The sequence below is a fragment of the Coregonus clupeaformis genome, chromosome 13 (assembly GCF_020615455.1).
Source record: "Coregonus clupeaformis isolate EN_2021a chromosome 13, ASM2061545v1, whole genome shotgun sequence".
In the NCBI taxonomy this organism is placed as follows: Eukaryota; Metazoa; Chordata; class Actinopteri; order Salmoniformes; family Salmonidae; genus Coregonus; species Coregonus clupeaformis.
Window position 1 is genome coordinate 55,325,155 of NC_059204.1, and position 18,086 is coordinate 55,343,240.

Here is an 18,086-nt window from a genome sequence, read left to right on the forward strand (position 1 = left end):
GTCCGAGGCCCAAACCAACTCTCTGACTCACCTAGAAAACTACAATCCAGGTTCGAATGTCAGGTAAATCCCAAATTAGCTATTGCATGTACAGCCTGGCTAGCTCAGTCGGTAGAGCATGAGACTCTTAATCTCAGGGTCGTGGGTTCGAGCCCCACGTTAGGCGTCGTTTTCTTCGGCAAATATCCAACTCACGTTACCAACTGCCATACACATCCTCTGAAGTGCGGGCTTGCTATCTCGAAGTGTGATGTTTATTGGGTGCTGTGGCTTAACTGGTCAAATCTCCTATTTGGAAACATGATACTCTGGTTCGAATCCTAACATTGCATGTGACAATAATGACATATTCTTTGTTAATGCAGTTGAATGTGCTCCATTTCTGGACAAGAAATAGACAGGCACAGGGTAAAAAAATTGCTGTCCTCCATGTAAGCCTCTTAATAACAACCTCGAAATCAATCTTCTGCGTACTGTCTTATAACTACCACACGCTAACCGATTGCCACTCAAAGCACTCTCTTGCTGACCACCGTACTTTTCACAATGCATGAGAATCTTAATCTCAGGGTTATAGGTCCGAGGCCCAAACCAACTCTCTGACTCACCTAGAAAACTACAATCCAGGTTCGAATGTCAGGTAAATCCCAAATTAGCTATTGCATGTACAGCCTGGCTAGCTCAGTCGGTAGAGCATGAGACTCTTAATCTCAGGGTCGTGGGTTCGAGCCCCACGTTGGGGAGTCTTTTTCTTCGGCAAATATCCAACTCACGTTACCAACTGCCATACACATCCTCTGAAGTGCGGGCTTGCTATCTCGAAGTGTGATGTTTATTGGGTGCTGTGGCTTAACTGGTCAAATCTCCTATTTGGAAACATGATACTCTGGTTCGAATCCTAACATTGCATGTGACAATAATGACATATTCTTTGCTAATGCAGTTGAATGTGCTCCATTTCTGGACAAGAAATAGACAGGCACAAGGTAAAACAATTGCTGTCCTCCATGTGAGCCTCTTAATAACAACCTCGAAATCAATCTTCTGCGTACTGTCTTATAACTACCACACGCTAACAGATTGCACCACAGGAGCCACTCAAAGCACTCTCTTGCTGATCACCGTACTTTTCACAATGCATGAGAATCTTAATCTCAGGGTTATAGGTTCGAGGCCCAAACCAACTCTCTGACTCACCTAGAAAACTTCAATCCAGGTTCGAATGTCAGGTAAATCCCAAGTTAGCTGTTGCACATACAGCCTGGCTAGCTCAGTCGGTAGAGCATGAGACTCTAAATCTCAGGGTTGTGTGTTCGAGCCCCACGTTGTGGGTCCTTTTCTTCTGCAAATATCCAACTCACGTTACCAACTGCCATACACATCCTCTGAAGTGCGGGCTTGCTATCTCGAAGTGCGATGTTCTTGGGTGCTGTGTCTTAACTGGTCAAATCTCCTATTTGGAAACAAGATACTCTGGTTCGAATCCTAACATTGCATGTGACAATAATGACATATTCTTTGCTAATGCAGTTGAATGTGCTCCATTTCTGGACAAGAAATAGACAGGCACAGGGTAAAAAAATTGCTGTCCTCCATGTAAGCCTCTTAATAACAACCTCGAAATCAATCTTCTGCGTACTGTCTTATAACTACCACACGCTAACCGATTGCCACCAAAGCACTCTCTTGCTGACCACCGTACTTTTCACAATGCATGAGAATCTTAATCTCAGGGTTATAGGTCCGAGGCCCAAACCAACTCTCTGACTCACCTAGAAAACTACAATCCAGGTTCGAATGTCAGGTAAATCCCAAATTAGCTATTGCATGTACAGCCTGGCTAGCTCAGTCGGTAGAGCATGAGACTCTTAATCTCAGGGTCGTGGGTTCGAGCCCCACGTTGGGCGTCATTTTCTTCGGCAAATATCCAACTCACGTTACCAACTGCCATACACATCCTCTGAAGTGCTGGCTTGCTATCTCGAAGTGTGATGTTTATTGGGTGCTGTGGCTTAACTGGTCAAATCTCCTATTTGGAAACATGATACTCTGGTTCGAATCCTAACATTGCATGTGACAATAATGACATATTCTTTGCTAATGCAGTTGAATGTGCTCCATTTCTGGACAAGAAATAGACAGGCACAGGGTAAAAAAATTGCTGTCCTCCATGTAAGCCTCTTAATAACAACCTCGAAATCAATCTTCTGCGTACTGTCTTATAACTACCACACGCTAACCGATTGCCACTCAAAGCACTCTCTTGCTGACCACCGTACTTTTCACAATGCATGAGAATCTTAATCTCAGGGTTATAGGTCCGAGGCCCAAACCAACTCTCTGACTCACCTAGAAAACTACAATCCAGGTTCGAATGTCAGGTAAATCCCAAATTAGCTATTGCATGTACAGCCTGGCTAGCTCAGTCGGTAGAGCATGAGACTCTTAATCTCAGGGTCGTGGGTTCGAGCCCCACGTTGGGCGTCGTTTTCTTCGGCAAATATCCAACTCACGTTACCAACTGCCATACACATCCTCTGAATTGCGGGCTTGCTATCTCGAAGTGTGATGTTTATTGGGTGCTGTGGCTTAACTGGTCAAATCTCCTATTTGGAAACATGATACTCTGGTTCGAATCCTAACATTGCATGTGACAATAATGACATATTCTTTGCTAATGCAGTTGAATGTGCTCCATTTCTGGACAAGAAATAGACAGGCACAAGGTAAAACAATTGCTGTCCTCCATGTGAGCCTCTTAATAACAACCTCGAAATCAATCTTCTGCGTACTGTTTTATAACTACCACACGCTAACAGATTGCACCACAGGAGCCACTCAAAGCACTCTCTTGCTGATCACCGTACTTTTCACAATGCATGAGAATCTTAATCTCAGGGTTATAGGTCCGAGGCTCAAACCAACTCTCTGACTCACCTAGAAAACTACAATCAAAGTTTGAATGTCAGGTAAATCCCAAGATAGCAAATGCACATACAGCCTGGCTAGCTCAGTCGGTAGAGCATGAGACTCTTAATCTCAGGGTCGTGGGTTCGAGCCCCACGTTGGGCGTCTTTTTCTTCGGCAAATATCCAACTCACGTTACCAACTGCCATACACATCCTCTGAAGTGCGGGCTTGCTATCTCGAAGTGAGATGTTTATTGGGTGCTGTGGCTTAACTGGTCAAATCTCCTATTTGGAAACATGATACTCTGGTTCGAATCCTAACATTGCATGTCATTTTACATTTTACATTTTAGTCATTTAGCAGACGCTCTTATCCAGAGCGACTTACAGGAGCAATTAGGGTTAAGTGCCTTGCTCAAGGGCACATTAACGTCATTTAGCAGACGCTCTTAGCCAGAGCGACTCACAAATTGGTGCGTTCACCCTATAGCCAGTGGGATAACCACTTTACAATTGTGGGGGGGGGGGTAGAAGGATTCCTTTATCCTATCCCAGGTATTCCTTAAAGAGGTGGGGTTTCAAATGTCTCCGGAAGGTGGTGAGTGACTCCGCTGTCCTGGCGTCGTGAGGGAGCTTGTTCCACCATTGGGGTGCCAGGGCAGCGAACAGTTTTGACTGGGCTGAGCGGGAACTATGCTTCCGCAGAGGAAGGGAGCCAGCAGGCCAGAGGTGGATGAGCGCAATGCCCTCGTTTGGGTGTAGGGACTGATCAGAGCCTGAAGGTACAGAGGTGCCGTTCCCCTCACTGCTCCATAGGCAAGCACCATGGTCTTGTAGCGGATGCGAGCTTCAACTGGAAGCCAGTGGAGTGTGCGGAGGAGGGGGGTGACGTGAGAGAACTTGGGAAGGTTGAACACCAGACGGGCTGCGGCATTCTGGATGAGTTGTAGGGGTTTAATGGCACAGGCAGGGAGGCCAGCCAACAGCGAGTTGCAGTAGTCCAGACGGGAGATGACAAGTGCCTGGATTAGGACCTGTGCCGCTTCCTGTGTAAGGCAGGGTCGTACTCTCCGAATGTTGTAGAGCATGAACCTGCAGGAGCGGGTCACCGCCTTGATGTTGGCGGAGAACGACAGGGTGTTGTCCAGGGTCACGCCTAGGCTCTTCGCACTCTGGGAGGAGGACACAGCGGAGTTGTCAACCGTGATGGCGAGATCATGGAACGGGCAGTCCTTCCCCGGGAGGAAGAGCAGCTCCGTCTTGCCAGGGTTCAGCTTGAGGTGGTGATCCGTCATCCATACTGATATGTCTGCCAGACATGCAGAGATGCGATTCGCCACCTGGTTATCAGAAGGGGGAAAGGAGAAGATTAGTTGTGTGTGACAATAATGACATATTCTTTGCTAATGCAGTTGAATGTGCTCCATTTCTGGACAAGAAATAGACAGGCACAGGGTAAAAAAATTGCTGTCCTCCATGTGAGCCTCTTAATAACAACCTCGAAATCAATCTTCTGCGTACTGTCTTATAACTACCATACGCTAACCGATTGCACCACAGGAGCCACTCAAAGCACTCTCTTGCTGATCACCGTACTTTTCACAATGCATGATAATCTTAATCTCAGGGTTATAGGTCCGAGGCCCAAACCAACTCTCTGACTCACCTAGAAAACTACAATCCAGGTTTGAATGTCAGGTAAATCCCAAGCTAGCAATTGCACATACAGCCTGGCTAGCTCAGTCGGTAGAGCATGAGACTGTTAATCTCAGGGTTGTGGGTTCGAGCCCCACGTTGGGTGTACTTTTCTTCTGCAAAAATCCAACTGACGTTACCAACTGCCATACACATCCTCTGAAGTGCGGGCTTGCTATCTCGAAGTGGGATGTTCTTGGGTGCTGTGTTTTAACTGGTCAAATCTCCTATAAGGAAACAGGATACTCTGGTTCGAATCCTGACATTGCATGTGACAATAATGACATATTCTTTGCTAATGCAGTTGAATGTGCTCCATTTCTGGACAAGAAATAGACAGGCACAGGGTAAAAAAATTGCTGTCCTCCATGTGAGCCTCTTAATAACAACCTCGAAATCAATCTTCTGCGTACTGTCTTATAACTACCACACGCTAACCGATTGCACTACAGGAGCCACTCAAAGCACTCTCTTGCTGATCACCGTACTTTTCACAATGCATGAGAATCTTAATCTCAGGGTTATAGGTCCGAGGCCCAAACCAACTCTCTGACTCACCTAGAAAACTACAATCCAGGTTTGAATGTCAGGTAAATCCCAAGCTAGCAATTGCACATACAGCCTGGCTAGCTCAGTCGGTAGAGCATGAGACTCTTAATCTCAGGGTCGTGGGTTCGAGCCCCACGTTGGGCGTCTTTGTCTTCGGCAAATATCCAACTCACGTTACCAACTGCCATACACATCCTCTGAAGTGCGGGCTTGCTATGTCGAAGTGTGATGTTTATTGGGTGCTGTGGCTTAACTGGTCAAATCTCCTATTTGGAAACATGATACTCTGGTTCGAATCCTAACATTGCATGTGACAATAATGACATATTCTTTGCTAATGTGCTCCATTTCTGGACAAGAAATAGACAGGCACAAGGTAAAACAATTGCTGTCCTCCATGTGAGCCTCTTAATAACAACCTCGAAATCAATCTTCTGCGTACTGTCTTATAACTACCACACGCTAACCGATTGCACCACAGGAGCCACTCAATGCACTCTCTTGCTGATCACCGTACTTTTCACAATGCATGAGAATCTTAATCTCAGGGTTATAGGTCCGAGGCCCAAACCAACTCTCTGACTCACCTAGAAAACTACAATCAAGGTTTGAATGTCAGGTAAATCCCAAATTAGCTATTGCATGTACAGCCTGGCTAGCTCAGTCGGTAGAGCATGAGACTCTTAATCTCAGGGTTGTGGGTTCGAGCCCCACGTTGGGCGTTGTTTTCTTCGGCAAATATCCAACTCACGTTACCAACTGCCATACACATCCTCTGAAGTGCGGGCTTGCTATCTCGAAGTGTGATGTTTATTGGGTGCTGTGGCTTAGCTGGTCAAATCTCCTATTTGGAAACAAGATACTCTGGTTCGAATCCTAACATTGCATGTGACAATAATGACATATTCTTTGCTAATGCAGTTAAATGTGCTCCATTTCTGGACAAGAAATAGACAGGCACAGGGTAAAAATATTGCTGTCCTCCATGTGAGCCTCTTAATAACAACCTCGAAATCAATCTTCTGCGTACTGTCTTATAACTACCACACGCTAACCGATTGCCACTCAAAGCACTCTCTTGCTGACCACCGTACTTTTCACAATGCATGAGAATCTTAATCTCAGGGTTATAGGTCCGAGGCCCAAACCAACTCTCTGACTCACCTAGAAAACTACAATCCAGGTTCGAATGTCAGGTAAATCCCAAATTAGCTATTGCACATACAGGCTGGCTAGCTCAGTCGGTAGAGCATGAGACTCTTAATCTCAGGGTCGTGGGTTCGAGCCCCACGTTGGGCGTCCTTTTCTTCGGCAAATATCCAACTCACGTTACCGCTGCCATACACATCCTCTGAAGTGCGGGCTTGCTATCTCGAAGTGTGATGTTTATTGGGTGCTGTGTTCTTAACTGGTCAAATCTCCTATTTGGAAACAAGATACTCTGGTTTGAATCCTAACATTGCATGTGACAATATTGACGTATTCTTTGCTAATGCAGTTAAATGTGCTCCATTTCTGGACAAGAAATAGACAGGCACAGGGTAAAAAAATTGCTGTCCTCCATGTGAGCCTCTTAATAACAACCTCGAAATCAATCTTCTGCGTACTGTCTTATAACTACCACACGCTAACCGATTGCCACTCAAAGCACTCTCTTGCTGACCACCGTACTTTTCACAATGCATGAGAATCTTAATCTCAGGGTTATAGGTCCGAGGCCCAAACCAACTCTCTGACTCACCTAGAAAACTACAATCCAGGTTCGAATGTCAGGTAAATCCCAAATTAGCTATTGCACATACAGCCTGGCTAGCTCAGTCGGTAGAGCATGAGACTCTTAATCTCAGGGTTGTGTGTTTGAGCCCCACGTTGGGTGTCCTTTTCTTCGGCAAATATCCAACTCACGTTACCAACTGCCATACACATCCTCTGAAGTGCGGGCTTGCTATCTCGAAGTGTGATGTTTATTGGGTGCTGTGGCTTAACTGGTCAAATCTCCTATTTGGAAACAAGATACTCTGGTTTGAATCCTAACATTGCATGTGACAATATTGACGTATTCTTTGCTAATCCATTTAAATGTGCTCCATTTCTGGACAAGAAATAGACAGGCACAGGGTAAAAAAATTGCTGTCCTCCATGTGAGCCTCTTAATAACAACCTCGAAATCAATCTTCTGCGTACTGTCTTATAACTACCACACGCTAACCGATTGCCCCTCAAAGCACTCTCTTGCTGACCACCGTACTTTTCACAATGCATGAGAATCTTAATCTCAGGGTTATAGGTCCGAGGCCCAAACCAACTCTCTGACTCACCTAGAAAACTACAATCCAGGTTCGAATGTCAGGTAAATCCCAAGCTAGCTATTGCACGTACAGCCTGGCTAGCTCAGTCGGTAGAGCATGACACTCTTAATCTCAGGGTCGTGGGTTCGAGCCCCATGTTGGGAGTACTTTTCTTCGTCAAAAATCCAACTCACGTTACCAACTCTCATACACATCCTCTGAAGTCAGGGCTTGCTATCTCGAAATGCGATGTTCTTGGGTGCTGTGTTTTAACTGGTCAAATCTCCTATTGGGAAACAAGATACTCTGGTTCGAATCCTAACATTGCATGTGACAATAATGACATATTCTTTGCTAATGCAGTTGAATGTGCTCCATTTCTGGACAAGAAATAGACAGGCACAGGGTAAAAAAATTGCTGTCCTCCATGTGAGCCTCTTAATAACAACCTCGAAATCAATCTTCTGCGTACTGTCTTATAACTACCACACGCTAACCGATTGCCACTCAAAGCACTCTCTTGCTGACCACCGTACTTTTTCACAATGCATGAGAATCTTAATCTCAGGGTTATAGGTCCGAGGCCCAAACCAACTCTCTGACTCACCTAGAAAACTACAATCCAGGTTCGAATGTCAGGTAAATCCCAAATTAGCTATTGCACATACAGCCTGGCTAGCTCAGTCGGTAGAGCATGAGACTCTTAATCTCAGGGTCGTGGGTTCGAGCCCCACGTTGGGTGTCCTTTTCTTCGGCAAATATCCAACTCACGTTACCAACTGCCATACACATCCTCTGAAGTGCGGGCTTGCTATCTCGAAGTGTGATGTTTATTGGGTGCTGTGGCTTAACTGGTCAAATCTCCTATTTGGAAACAAGATACTCTGGTTTGAATCCTAACATTGCATGTGACAATATTGACGTATTCTTTGCTAATCCAGTTAAATGTGCTCCATTTCTGGACAAGAAATAGACAGGCACAGGGTAAAAAAATTGCTGTCCTCCATGTGAGCCTCTTAATAACAACCTCGAAATCAATCTTCTGCGTACTGTCTTATAACTACCACACGCTAACCGATTGCCCTCAAAGCACTCTCTTGCTGACCACCGTACTTTTCACAATGCATGAGAATCTTAATCTCAGGGTTATAGGTCCGAGGCCCAAACCAACTCTCTGACTCACCTAGAAAACTACAATCCAGGTTCGAATGTCAGGTAAATCCCAAGCTAGCTATTGCACGTACAGCCTGGCTAGCTCAGTCGGTAGAGCATGACACTCTTAATCTCAGGGTCGTGGGTTCGAGCCCCACGTTGGGAGTACTTTTCTTCGTCAAAAATCCAACTCACGTTACCAACTGCCATACACATCCTCTGAAGTGCGGGCTTGCTATCTCGAAATGCGATGTTCTTGGGTGCTCTGTTTTAACTGGTCAAATCTCCTATTGGGAAACAAGATACTCTGGTTCGAATCCTAACATTGCATGTGACAATAATGACATATTCTTTGCTAATGCAGTTGAATGTGCTCCATTTCTGGACAAGAAATAGACAGGCACAGGGTAAAAAAATTGCTGTCCTCCATGTGAGCCTCTTAATAACAACCTCGAAATCAATCTTCTGCATACTGTCTTATAACTACCACACGCTAACCGATTGCCACTCAAAGCACTCTCTTGCTGACCACCGTACTTTTCACAATGCATGAGAATCTTAATCTCAGGGTTATAGGTCCGAGGCCCAAACCAACTCTCTGACTCACCTAGAAAACTACAATCCAGGTTCGAATGTCAGGTAAATCCCAAATTAGCTAATGCACATACAGCCTGGCTAGCTCAGTCGGTAGAGCATGAGACTCTTAATCTCAGGGTCGTGGGTTCGAGCCCCACGTTGGGCGTCCTTTTCTTCGGCAAATATCCAACTCACGTTACCAACTGCCATACACATCCTCTGAAGTGCGGGCTTGCTATCTCGAAGTGTGATGTTTATTGGGTGCTGTGGCTTAACTGGTCAAATCTCCTATTTGGAAACAAGATACTCTGGTTTGAATCCTAACGTTGCATGTGACAATATTGACGTATTCTTTGCTAATGCAGTTAAATGTGCTCCATTTCTGGACAAGAAATAGACAGGCACAGGGTAAAAAAATTGCTGTCCTCCATGTGAGCCTCTTAATAACAACCTCGAAATCAATCTTCTGCGTACTGTCTTATAACTACCACACGCTAACCGATTGCCACTCAAAGCACTCTCTTGCTGACCACCGTACTTTTCACAATGCATGAGAATCTTAATCTCAGGGTTATAGGTTCGAGGCCCGACCCAACTCTCTGACTCACCTAGAAAACTACAATCCAGGTTCGAATGTCAGGTAAATCCCAAGTTAGCTATTGCACATACAGCCTGGCTAGCTCAGTCGGTAGAGCATGAGACTCTTAATCTCAGGGTTGTGGGTTAGAGCCCCATGTTGGGGGTCCTTTTCTTCGGCAAATATCCAACTCACGTTACCAACTGCCATACACATCCTCTGAAGTGCGGGCTTGCTATCTCGAAGTGCGATGTTCTTGGGTGCTGTGTCTTAACTTGTCAAATCTCCTATTTGGAAACAAGATACTCAGGTTCGAATCCTAACATTGCATGTGACAATAATGCCTTATTCTTTGCTAATGCAGTTAAATGTGCTCCATTTCTGGACAAGAAATAGACAGGCACAGGGTAAAAAATTGCTGTCCTCCATGTGAGCCTCTCAATAACAACCTCGAAATCAATCTTCTGCGTACTGTTTTATAACTACCACACGCTAACCGATTGCACCACAGGAGCCACTCAAAGCACTCTCTTGCTGATCACCGTACTTTTCACAATGCATGAGAATCTTAATCTCAGGGTTATAGGTTCGAGGCCCGACCCAACTCTCTGACTCACCTAGAAAACTACAATCCAGGTTGGAATGTCAGGTAAATCCCAAATTAGCTATTGCACCTACAGCCTGGCTTGCTCAGTCTGTAGAGCATGAGACTCTTAATCTCAGGGTTGTGGGTTCGAGCCCCACGTAGGGCTTCCTTTTCTTTGGCAAATATCCAACTCACGTTACCAACTGCCATACACATCCTCTGAAGTGCGGGCTTGCTATTTCGAAGTGCGATGTTGTTGGGTGCTGTGTCTTAACTGGTCAAATCTCCTATTTGGAAACATGATACTCTGGTTCGAATCCTAACATTGCATGTGACAATAATGCCTTATTCTTTGCTAATGCAGTTAAATGTGCTCCATTTCTGGACAAGAAATAGACAGGCACAGGGTAAAAAATTGCTGTCCTCCATGTGAGCCTTTTAATAACAACCTCGAAATCAATCTTCTGCGTACTGTTTTATAACTACCACACGCTAACCGATTGCACCACAGGAGCCACTCAAAGCACTCTCTTGCTGATCACCGTACTTTTCACAATGCATGAGAATCTTAATCTCAGGGTTATAGGTTCGAGGCCCGACCCAACTCTCTGACTCACCTAGAAAACTACAATCCAGGTTGGAATGTCAGGTAAATCCCAAATTAGCTATTGCACCTACAGCCTGGCTTGCTCAGTCTGTAGAGCATGCGACTCTTAATCTCAGGGTCGTGGGTTCGAGCCCCACGTTGGGTGTCCTTTTCTTCGGCAAAAATCCAACTCACGTTACCAACTGCCATACACATCTTCTGAAGTGCAGGCTTGCTATCTCGACGTGCGATGTTGTTGGGTGCTGTGGCTTAACTGGTCAAATCTCCTATTTTGAAACAAGATATCCTGGTTCAAATCCTAACATTGCATGTGACAATAATGCCTTATTCTTTGCTAATGCAGTTAAATGTGCTCCATTTCTGGACAAGAAATATACAGGCACAGAGTAAAAAAATGTCTGTCCTCCATGTGAGCCTTTTAATAACAACCTCGAAATCAATCTTCTGCGTACTGTCTTATAACTACCACACGCTAACCGATTGCACCACAGGAGCCACTCAAAGCACTCTCTTGCTGATCACCGTACTTTTCACAATGCATGAGAATCTTAATCTCAGGGTTATAGGTTCGAGGCCCAAACCAACTCTCTGACTCACCTAGAAAACTACAATCCAGGTTGGAATGTCAGGTAAATCCCAAATTAGCTATTGGACATACAGCCTGGCTAGCTCAGTCGGTAGAGCATGAGACTCTTAATCTCAGGGTCGTGGGTTCGAGCCCCACGTTGGGCGTCCTTTTCTTCGGCAAATATCCAACTCACGTTACCAACTGCCATACACATCCTCTGAAGTGCGGGCTTGCTATCTCGAAGTGCGATGTTGTTGGGTGCTGTGTCTTAACTGGTCAAATCTCCTATTTGTAAACAAGATACTCTGGTTCGAATCCTAACATGGCATGTGACAATAATGACGTATTCTTTGCTAATGCAGTTAAATGTGCTCCATTTCTGGACAAGAAATAGACAGGCACAGGGTAAAAAAATTGCTGTCCTCCATGTGAGCCTCTTAATAACAACCTCGAAATCAATCTTCTGCGTACTGTCTCATAAGTACCACACGCTAACCGATTGCACCGCAGGAGCCACTCAAAGCACTCTCTTGCTGATCACCGTACTTTTCACAATGCATGAGAATCTTAATCTCAGGGTTATAGGTCCGAGGCCCAAACCAACTCTCTGACTCACCTAGAAAACTACAATCCAGGTTCGAATGTCAGGTAAATCCCAAGCTAGCTATTGCACATACAGCCTGGCTAGCTCAGTAGGTAGAGCATGAGACTCTTAATCTCAGGGTCGTGGGTTTGAGCCCCACGTTGGGTGTACTTTCTTCAACAAATATCCAACTCACGTTACCAACTGCCATAGACATCCTCTGAAGTGCAGGCTTGCTATCTCGACGTGCGATGTTGTTGGGTGCTGTGGCTTAACTGGTCAAATCTCCTATTTTGAAACAAGATATCCTGGTTCAAATCCTAACATTGCATGTGACAATAATGCCTTATTCTTTGCTAATGCAGTTAAATGTGCTCCATTTCTGGACAAGAAATATACAGGCACAGGGTAAAAAAATGTCTGTCCTCCATGTGAGCCTTTTAATAACAACCTCGAAATCAATCTTCTGCGTACTGGCTTATAACTACCACACGATAACCGATTGCCCCTCAAAGCACTCTCTTGCTGACCACCGTACTTTTCACAATGCATGAGAATCTTAATCTCAGGGTTATAGGTCCGAGGCCCAAACCAACTCTCTGACTCACCTAGAAAACTACAATCCAGGTTCGAATGTCAGGTAAATCCCAAGCTAGCTATTGCACGTACAGCCTGGCTAGCTCAGTCGGTAGAGCATGACACTCTTAATCTCAGGGTCGTGGGTTAGAGCCCCACGTTGGGAGTACTTTTCTTCGTCAAAAATCCAACTCACGTTACCAACTGCCATACACATCCTCTGAAGTGCGGGCTTGCTATCTCGAAATGCGATGTTCTTGGGTGCTGTGTTTTAACTGGTCAAATCTCCTATTGGGAAACAAGATACTCTGGTTCGAATCCTAACATTGCATGTGACAATAATGACATATTCTTTGCTAATGCAGTTGAATGTGCTCCATTTCTGGACAAGAAATAGACAGGCACAGGGTAAAAAAATTGCTGTCCTCCATGTGAGCCTCTTAATAACAACCTCGAAATCAATCTGCTGCGTACTGTCTTATAACTACCACACGCTAACCGATTGCCACTCAAAGCACTCTCTTGCTGACCACCGTACTTTTCACAATGCATGAGAATCTTAATCTCAGGGTTATAGGTCCGAGGCCCAAACCAACTCTCTGACTCACCTAGAAAACTACAATCCAGGTTCGAATGTCAGGTAAATCCCAAATTAGCTATTGCACATACAGCCTGGCTAGCTCAGTCGGTAGAGCATGAGACTCTTAATCTCAGGGTCGTGGGTTCGAGCCCCACGTTGGGTGTCCTTTTCTTCGGCAAATATCCAACTCACGTTACCAACTGCCATACACATCCTCTGAAGTGCGGGCTTGCTATCTCGAAATGCGATGTTCTTGGGTGCTGTGTTTTAACTGGTCAAATCTCCTATTGGGAAACAAGATACTCTGGTTCGAATCCTAACATTGCATGTGACAATAATGACATATTCTTTGCTAATGCAGTTGAATGTGCTCCATTTCTGGACAAGAAATAGACAGGCACAGGGTAAAAAAATTGCTGTCCTCCATGTGAGCCTCTTAATAACAACCTCGAAATCAATCTTCTGCATACTGTCTTATAACTACCACACGCTAACCGATTGCCACTCAAAGCACTCTCTTGCTGACCACCGTACTTTTCACAATGCATGAGAATCTTAATCTCAGGGTTATAGGTCCGAGGCCCAAACCAACTCTCTGACTCACCTAGAAAACTACAATCCAGGTTCGAATGTCAGGTAAATCCCAAATTAGCTATTGCACATACAGCCTGGCTAGCTCAGTCGGTAGAGCATGAGACTCTTAATCTCAGGGTCGTGGGTTCGAGCCCCCACGTTGGGCGTCCTTTTCTTCGGCAAATATCCAACTCACGTTACCAACTGCCATACACATCCTCTGAAGTGCGGGCTTGCTATCTCGAAGTGTGATGTTTATTGGGTGCTGTGGCTTAACTGGTCAAATCTCCTATTTGGAAACAAGATACTCTGGTTTGAATCCTAACGTTGCATGTGACAATATTGACGTATTCTTTGCTAATGCAGTTAAATGTGCTCCATTTCTGGACAAGAAATAGACAGGCACAGGGTAAAAAAATTGCTGTCCTCCATGTGAGCCTCTTAATAACAACCTCGAAATCAATCTTCTGCGTACTGTCTTATAACTACCACACGCTAACCGATTGCCACTCAAAGCACTCTCTTGCTGACCACCGTACTTTTCACAATGCATGAGAATCTTAATCTCAGGGTTATAGGTTCGAGGCCCGACCCAACTCTCTGACTCACCTAGAAAACTACAATCCAGGTTCGAATGTCAGGTAAATCCCAAGTTAGCTATTGCACATACAGCCTGGCTAGCTCAGTCGGTAGAGCATGAGACTCTTAATCTCAGGGTTGTGGGTTCAAGCCCCATGTTGGGGGTCCTTTTCTTCGGCAAATATCCAACTCACGTTACCAACTGCCATACACATCCTCTGAAGTGCGGGCTTGCTATCTCGAAGTGCGATGTTCTTGGGTGCTGTGTCTTAACTTGTCAAATCTCCTATTTGGAAACAAGATACTCAGGTTCGAATCCTAACATTGCATGTGACAATAATGCCTTATTCTTTGCTAATGCAGTTAAATGTGCTCCATTTCTGGACAAGAAATAGACAGGCACAGGGTAAAAAATTGCTGTCCTCCATGTGAGCCTCTCAATAACAACCTCGAAATCAATCTTCTGCGTACTGTTTTATAACTACCACACGCTAACCGATTGCACCACAGGAGCCACTCAAAGCACTCTCTTGCTGATCACCGTACTTTTCACAATGCATGAGAATCTTAATCTCAGGGTTATAGGTTCGAGGCCCGACCCAACTCTCTGACTCACCTAGAAAACTACAATCCAGGTTGGAATGTCAGGTAAATCCCAAATTAGCTACTGCACCTACAGCCTGGCTTGCTCAGTCTGTAGAGCATGCGACTCTTAATCTCAGGGTTGTGGGTTCGAGCCCCACGTAGGGCTTCCTTTTCTTTGGCAAATATCCAACTCACGTTACCAACTGCCATACACATCCTCTGAAGTGCGGGCTTGCTATTTCGAAGTGCGATGTTGTTGGGTGCTGTGTCTTAACTGGTCAAATCTCCTATTTGGAAACAAGATACTCAGGTTCGAATCCTAACATTGCATGTGACAATAATGCCTTATTCTTTGCTAATGCAGTTAAATGTGCTCCATTTCTGGACAAGAAATAGACAGGCACAGGGTAAAAAATTGCTGTCCTCCATGTGAGCCTCTCAATAACAACCTCGAAATCAATCTTCTGCGTACTGTCTTATAACTACCACACGCTAACCGATTGCACCACAGGCGCCACTCAAAGCACTCTCTTGCTGATCACCGTACTTTTCACAATGCATGAGAATCTTAATCTCAGGGTTATAGGTCCGAGGCCCAAACCAACTCTCTGACTCACCTAAAAAACTACAATCCAGGTTCGAATGTCAGGTAAATCCCAAGCTAGCTATTGCTCATACAGCCTGGCTAGCTCAGTAGGTAGAGCATGAGACTCTTAATCTCAGGGTCGTGGGTTCGAGCCCCACGTTGGGTGTCCTTTTCTTCGGCAAAAATCCAACTCACGTTACCAACTGCCATTCACACCCTCTGAAGTGCAGGCTTGCTATCTCGACGTGCGATGTTGTTGGGTGCTGTGGCTTAACTGGTCAAATCTCCTATTTTGAAACAAGATATCCTGGTTCAAATCCTAACATTGCATGTGACAATAATGCCTTATTCTTTGCTAATGCAGTTAAATGTGCTCCATTTCTGGACAAGAAATATACAGGCACAGAGTAAAAAAATGTCTGTCCTCCATGTGAGCCTTTTTAATAACAACCTCGAAATCAATCTTCTGCGTACTGTCTTATAACTACCACACGCTAACCGATTGCACCACAGGAGCCACTCAAAGCACTCTCTTGCTGATCACCGTACTTTTCACAATGCATGAGAATCTTAATCTCAGGGTTATAGGTTCGAGGCCCAAACCAACTCTCTGACTCACCTAGAAAACTACAATCCAGGTTGGAATGTCAGGTAAATCCCAAATTAGCTATTGGACATACAGCCTGGCTAGCTCAGTCGGTAGAGCATGAGACTCTTAATCTCAGGGTCGTGGGTTCGAGCCCCACGTTGGGCGTCCTTTTCTTCGGCAAATATCCAACTCACGTTACCAACTGCCATACACATCCTCTGAAGTGCGGGCTTGCTATCTCGAAGTGCGATGTTGTTGGGTGCTGTGTCTTAACTGGTCAAATCTCCTATTTGTAAACAAGATACTCTGGTTCGAATCCTAACATGGCATGTGACAATAATGACGTATTCTTTGCTAATGCAGTTAAATGTGCTCCATTTCTGGACAAGAAATAGACAGGCACAGGGTAAAAAAAATTGCTGTCCTCCATGTGAGCCTCTTAATAACAACCTCGAAATCAATCTTCTGCGTACTGTCTCATAAGTACCACACGCTAACCGATTGCACCGCAGGAGCCACTCAAAGCACTCTCTTGCTGATCACCGTACTTTTCACAATGCATGAGAATCTTAATCTCAGGGTTATAGGTCCGAGGCCCAAACCAACTCTCTGACTCACCTAGAAAACTACAATCCAGGTTCGAATGTCAGGTAAATCCCAAGCTAGCTATTGCACATACAGCCTGGCTAGCTCAGTAGGTAGAGCATGAGACTCTTAATCTCAGGGTCGTGGGTTCGAGCCCCACGTTGGGTGTACTTTCTTCAACAAATATCCAACTCATGTTACCAACTGCCATAGACATCCTCTGAAGTGCAGGCTTGCTATCTCGACGTGCGATGTTGTTGGGTGCTGTGGCTTAACTGGTCAAATCTCCTATTTTGAAACAAGATATCCTGGTTCAAATCCTAACATTGCATGTGACAATAATGCCTTATTCTTTGCTAATGCAGTTAAATGTGCTCCATTTCTGGACAAGAAATATACAGGCACAGGGTAAAAAAATGTCTGTCCTCCATGTGAGCCTTTTAATAACAACCTCGAAATCAATCTTCTGCGTACTGGCTTATAACTACCACACGATAACCGATTGCACCACAGGAGCCACTCAAAGCACTCTCTTGCTGATCACCGTACTTTTCACAATGCATGATAATCTTAATCTCAGGGTTATAGGTTGGAGGCCCAAACCAACTCTCTGACTCACCTAGAAAACTACAATCCAGGTTGGAATGTCAGGTAAATCCCAAATTAGCTATTGGACATACAGCCTGGCTAGCTCAGTCGGTAGAGCATGAGACTCTTAATCTCAGGGTCGTGGGTTCGAGCCCCACGTTGGATGTCCTTTTCTTCGGCAAATATCCAACTCACGTTACCAACTGCCATACACATCCTCTGAAGTGCGGGCTTGCTATCTCGAAGTGCGATGTTGTTGGGTGCTGTGTCTTAACTGGTCAAATCTCCTATTTGTAAACAAGATACTCTGGTTCGAATCCTAACATGGCATGTGACAATAATGACGTATTCTTTGCTAATGCAGTTAAATGTGCTCCATTTCTGGACAAGAAATAGACAGGCACAGGGTAAAAAAAATTGCTGTCCTCCATGTGAGCCTCTTAATAACAACCTCGAAATCAATCTTCTGCGTACTGTCTCATAAGTACCACACGCTAACCGATTGCATGCTGGAGCCACTCAAAGCACTCTCTTGCTGATCACCGTACTTTTCTCAATGCATGAGAATCTTAATCTCAGGGTTATAGGTCCGAGGCCCAAACCAACTCTCTGACTCACCTAGAAAACTACAATCCAGGTTCGAATGTCAGGTAAAGCCCAAGCTAGCTATTGCACATACAGCCTGGCTAGCTCAGTAGGTAGAGCATGAGACTCTTAATCTCAGGGCTGTGGGTTTGAGCCCCACGTTGGGTGTA

The 18,086-nt window shown here is 45.0% G+C and overlaps 18 non-coding genes across 18 annotated transcripts; all 18 read left to right on the forward strand.

Annotated features, from left to right (window-relative positions):
* Window positions 1–93: 93 nt before the first annotated feature.
* On the forward strand, window positions 94–166 carry trnak-cuu. Its single transcript has one exon. It is a non-coding gene; the product is annotated as a tRNA-Lys (tRNA).
* A 504-nt stretch (window positions 167–670) lies between these two features.
* trnak-cuu lies at window positions 671–743 on the forward strand. The gene has a single exon. It is a non-coding gene; the product is annotated as a tRNA-Lys (tRNA).
* Window positions 744–1,834: 1,091 nt separating this feature from the next.
* trnak-cuu lies at window positions 1,835–1,907 on the forward strand. Its single transcript has one exon. It is a non-coding gene; the product is annotated as a tRNA-Lys (tRNA).
* Window positions 1,908–2,411: 504 nt separating this feature from the next.
* Window positions 2,412–2,484, forward strand: trnak-cuu. The gene has a single exon. It is a non-coding gene; the product is annotated as a tRNA-Lys (tRNA).
* Window positions 2,485–2,999: 515 nt separating this feature from the next.
* trnak-cuu lies at window positions 3,000–3,072 on the forward strand. The gene has a single exon. It is a non-coding gene; the product is annotated as a tRNA-Lys (tRNA).
* A 1,565-nt stretch (window positions 3,073–4,637) lies between these two features.
* On the forward strand, window positions 4,638–4,710 carry trnan-guu. Its single transcript has one exon. It is a non-coding gene; the product is annotated as a tRNA-Asn (tRNA).
* A 514-nt stretch (window positions 4,711–5,224) lies between these two features.
* Window positions 5,225–5,297, forward strand: trnak-cuu. Its single transcript has one exon. It is a non-coding gene; the product is annotated as a tRNA-Lys (tRNA).
* A 505-nt stretch (window positions 5,298–5,802) lies between these two features.
* trnak-cuu lies at window positions 5,803–5,875 on the forward strand. Its single transcript has one exon. It is a non-coding gene; the product is annotated as a tRNA-Lys (tRNA).
* A 504-nt stretch (window positions 5,876–6,379) lies between these two features.
* trnak-cuu lies at window positions 6,380–6,452 on the forward strand. The gene has a single exon. It is a non-coding gene; the product is annotated as a tRNA-Lys (tRNA).
* A 1,658-nt stretch (window positions 6,453–8,110) lies between these two features.
* trnak-cuu lies at window positions 8,111–8,183 on the forward strand. Its single transcript has one exon. It is a non-coding gene; the product is annotated as a tRNA-Lys (tRNA).
* A 1,079-nt stretch (window positions 8,184–9,262) lies between these two features.
* On the forward strand, window positions 9,263–9,335 carry trnak-cuu. Its single transcript has one exon. It is a non-coding gene; the product is annotated as a tRNA-Lys (tRNA).
* A 2,263-nt stretch (window positions 9,336–11,598) lies between these two features.
* On the forward strand, window positions 11,599–11,671 carry trnak-cuu. Its single transcript has one exon. It is a non-coding gene; the product is annotated as a tRNA-Lys (tRNA).
* A 1,665-nt stretch (window positions 11,672–13,336) lies between these two features.
* Window positions 13,337–13,409, forward strand: trnak-cuu. The gene has a single exon. It is a non-coding gene; the product is annotated as a tRNA-Lys (tRNA).
* Window positions 13,410–13,912: 503 nt separating this feature from the next.
* trnak-cuu lies at window positions 13,913–13,986 on the forward strand. The gene has a single exon. It is a non-coding gene; the product is annotated as a tRNA-Lys (tRNA).
* Window positions 13,987–15,662: 1,676 nt separating this feature from the next.
* On the forward strand, window positions 15,663–15,735 carry trnak-cuu. Its single transcript has one exon. It is a non-coding gene; the product is annotated as a tRNA-Lys (tRNA).
* A 515-nt stretch (window positions 15,736–16,250) lies between these two features.
* On the forward strand, window positions 16,251–16,323 carry trnak-cuu. The gene has a single exon. It is a non-coding gene; the product is annotated as a tRNA-Lys (tRNA).
* Window positions 16,324–16,838: 515 nt separating this feature from the next.
* trnak-cuu lies at window positions 16,839–16,911 on the forward strand. The gene has a single exon. It is a non-coding gene; the product is annotated as a tRNA-Lys (tRNA).
* A 513-nt stretch (window positions 16,912–17,424) lies between these two features.
* On the forward strand, window positions 17,425–17,497 carry trnak-cuu. The gene has a single exon. It is a non-coding gene; the product is annotated as a tRNA-Lys (tRNA).
* The last annotated feature ends 589 nt before the right edge of the window (window positions 17,498–18,086 follow it).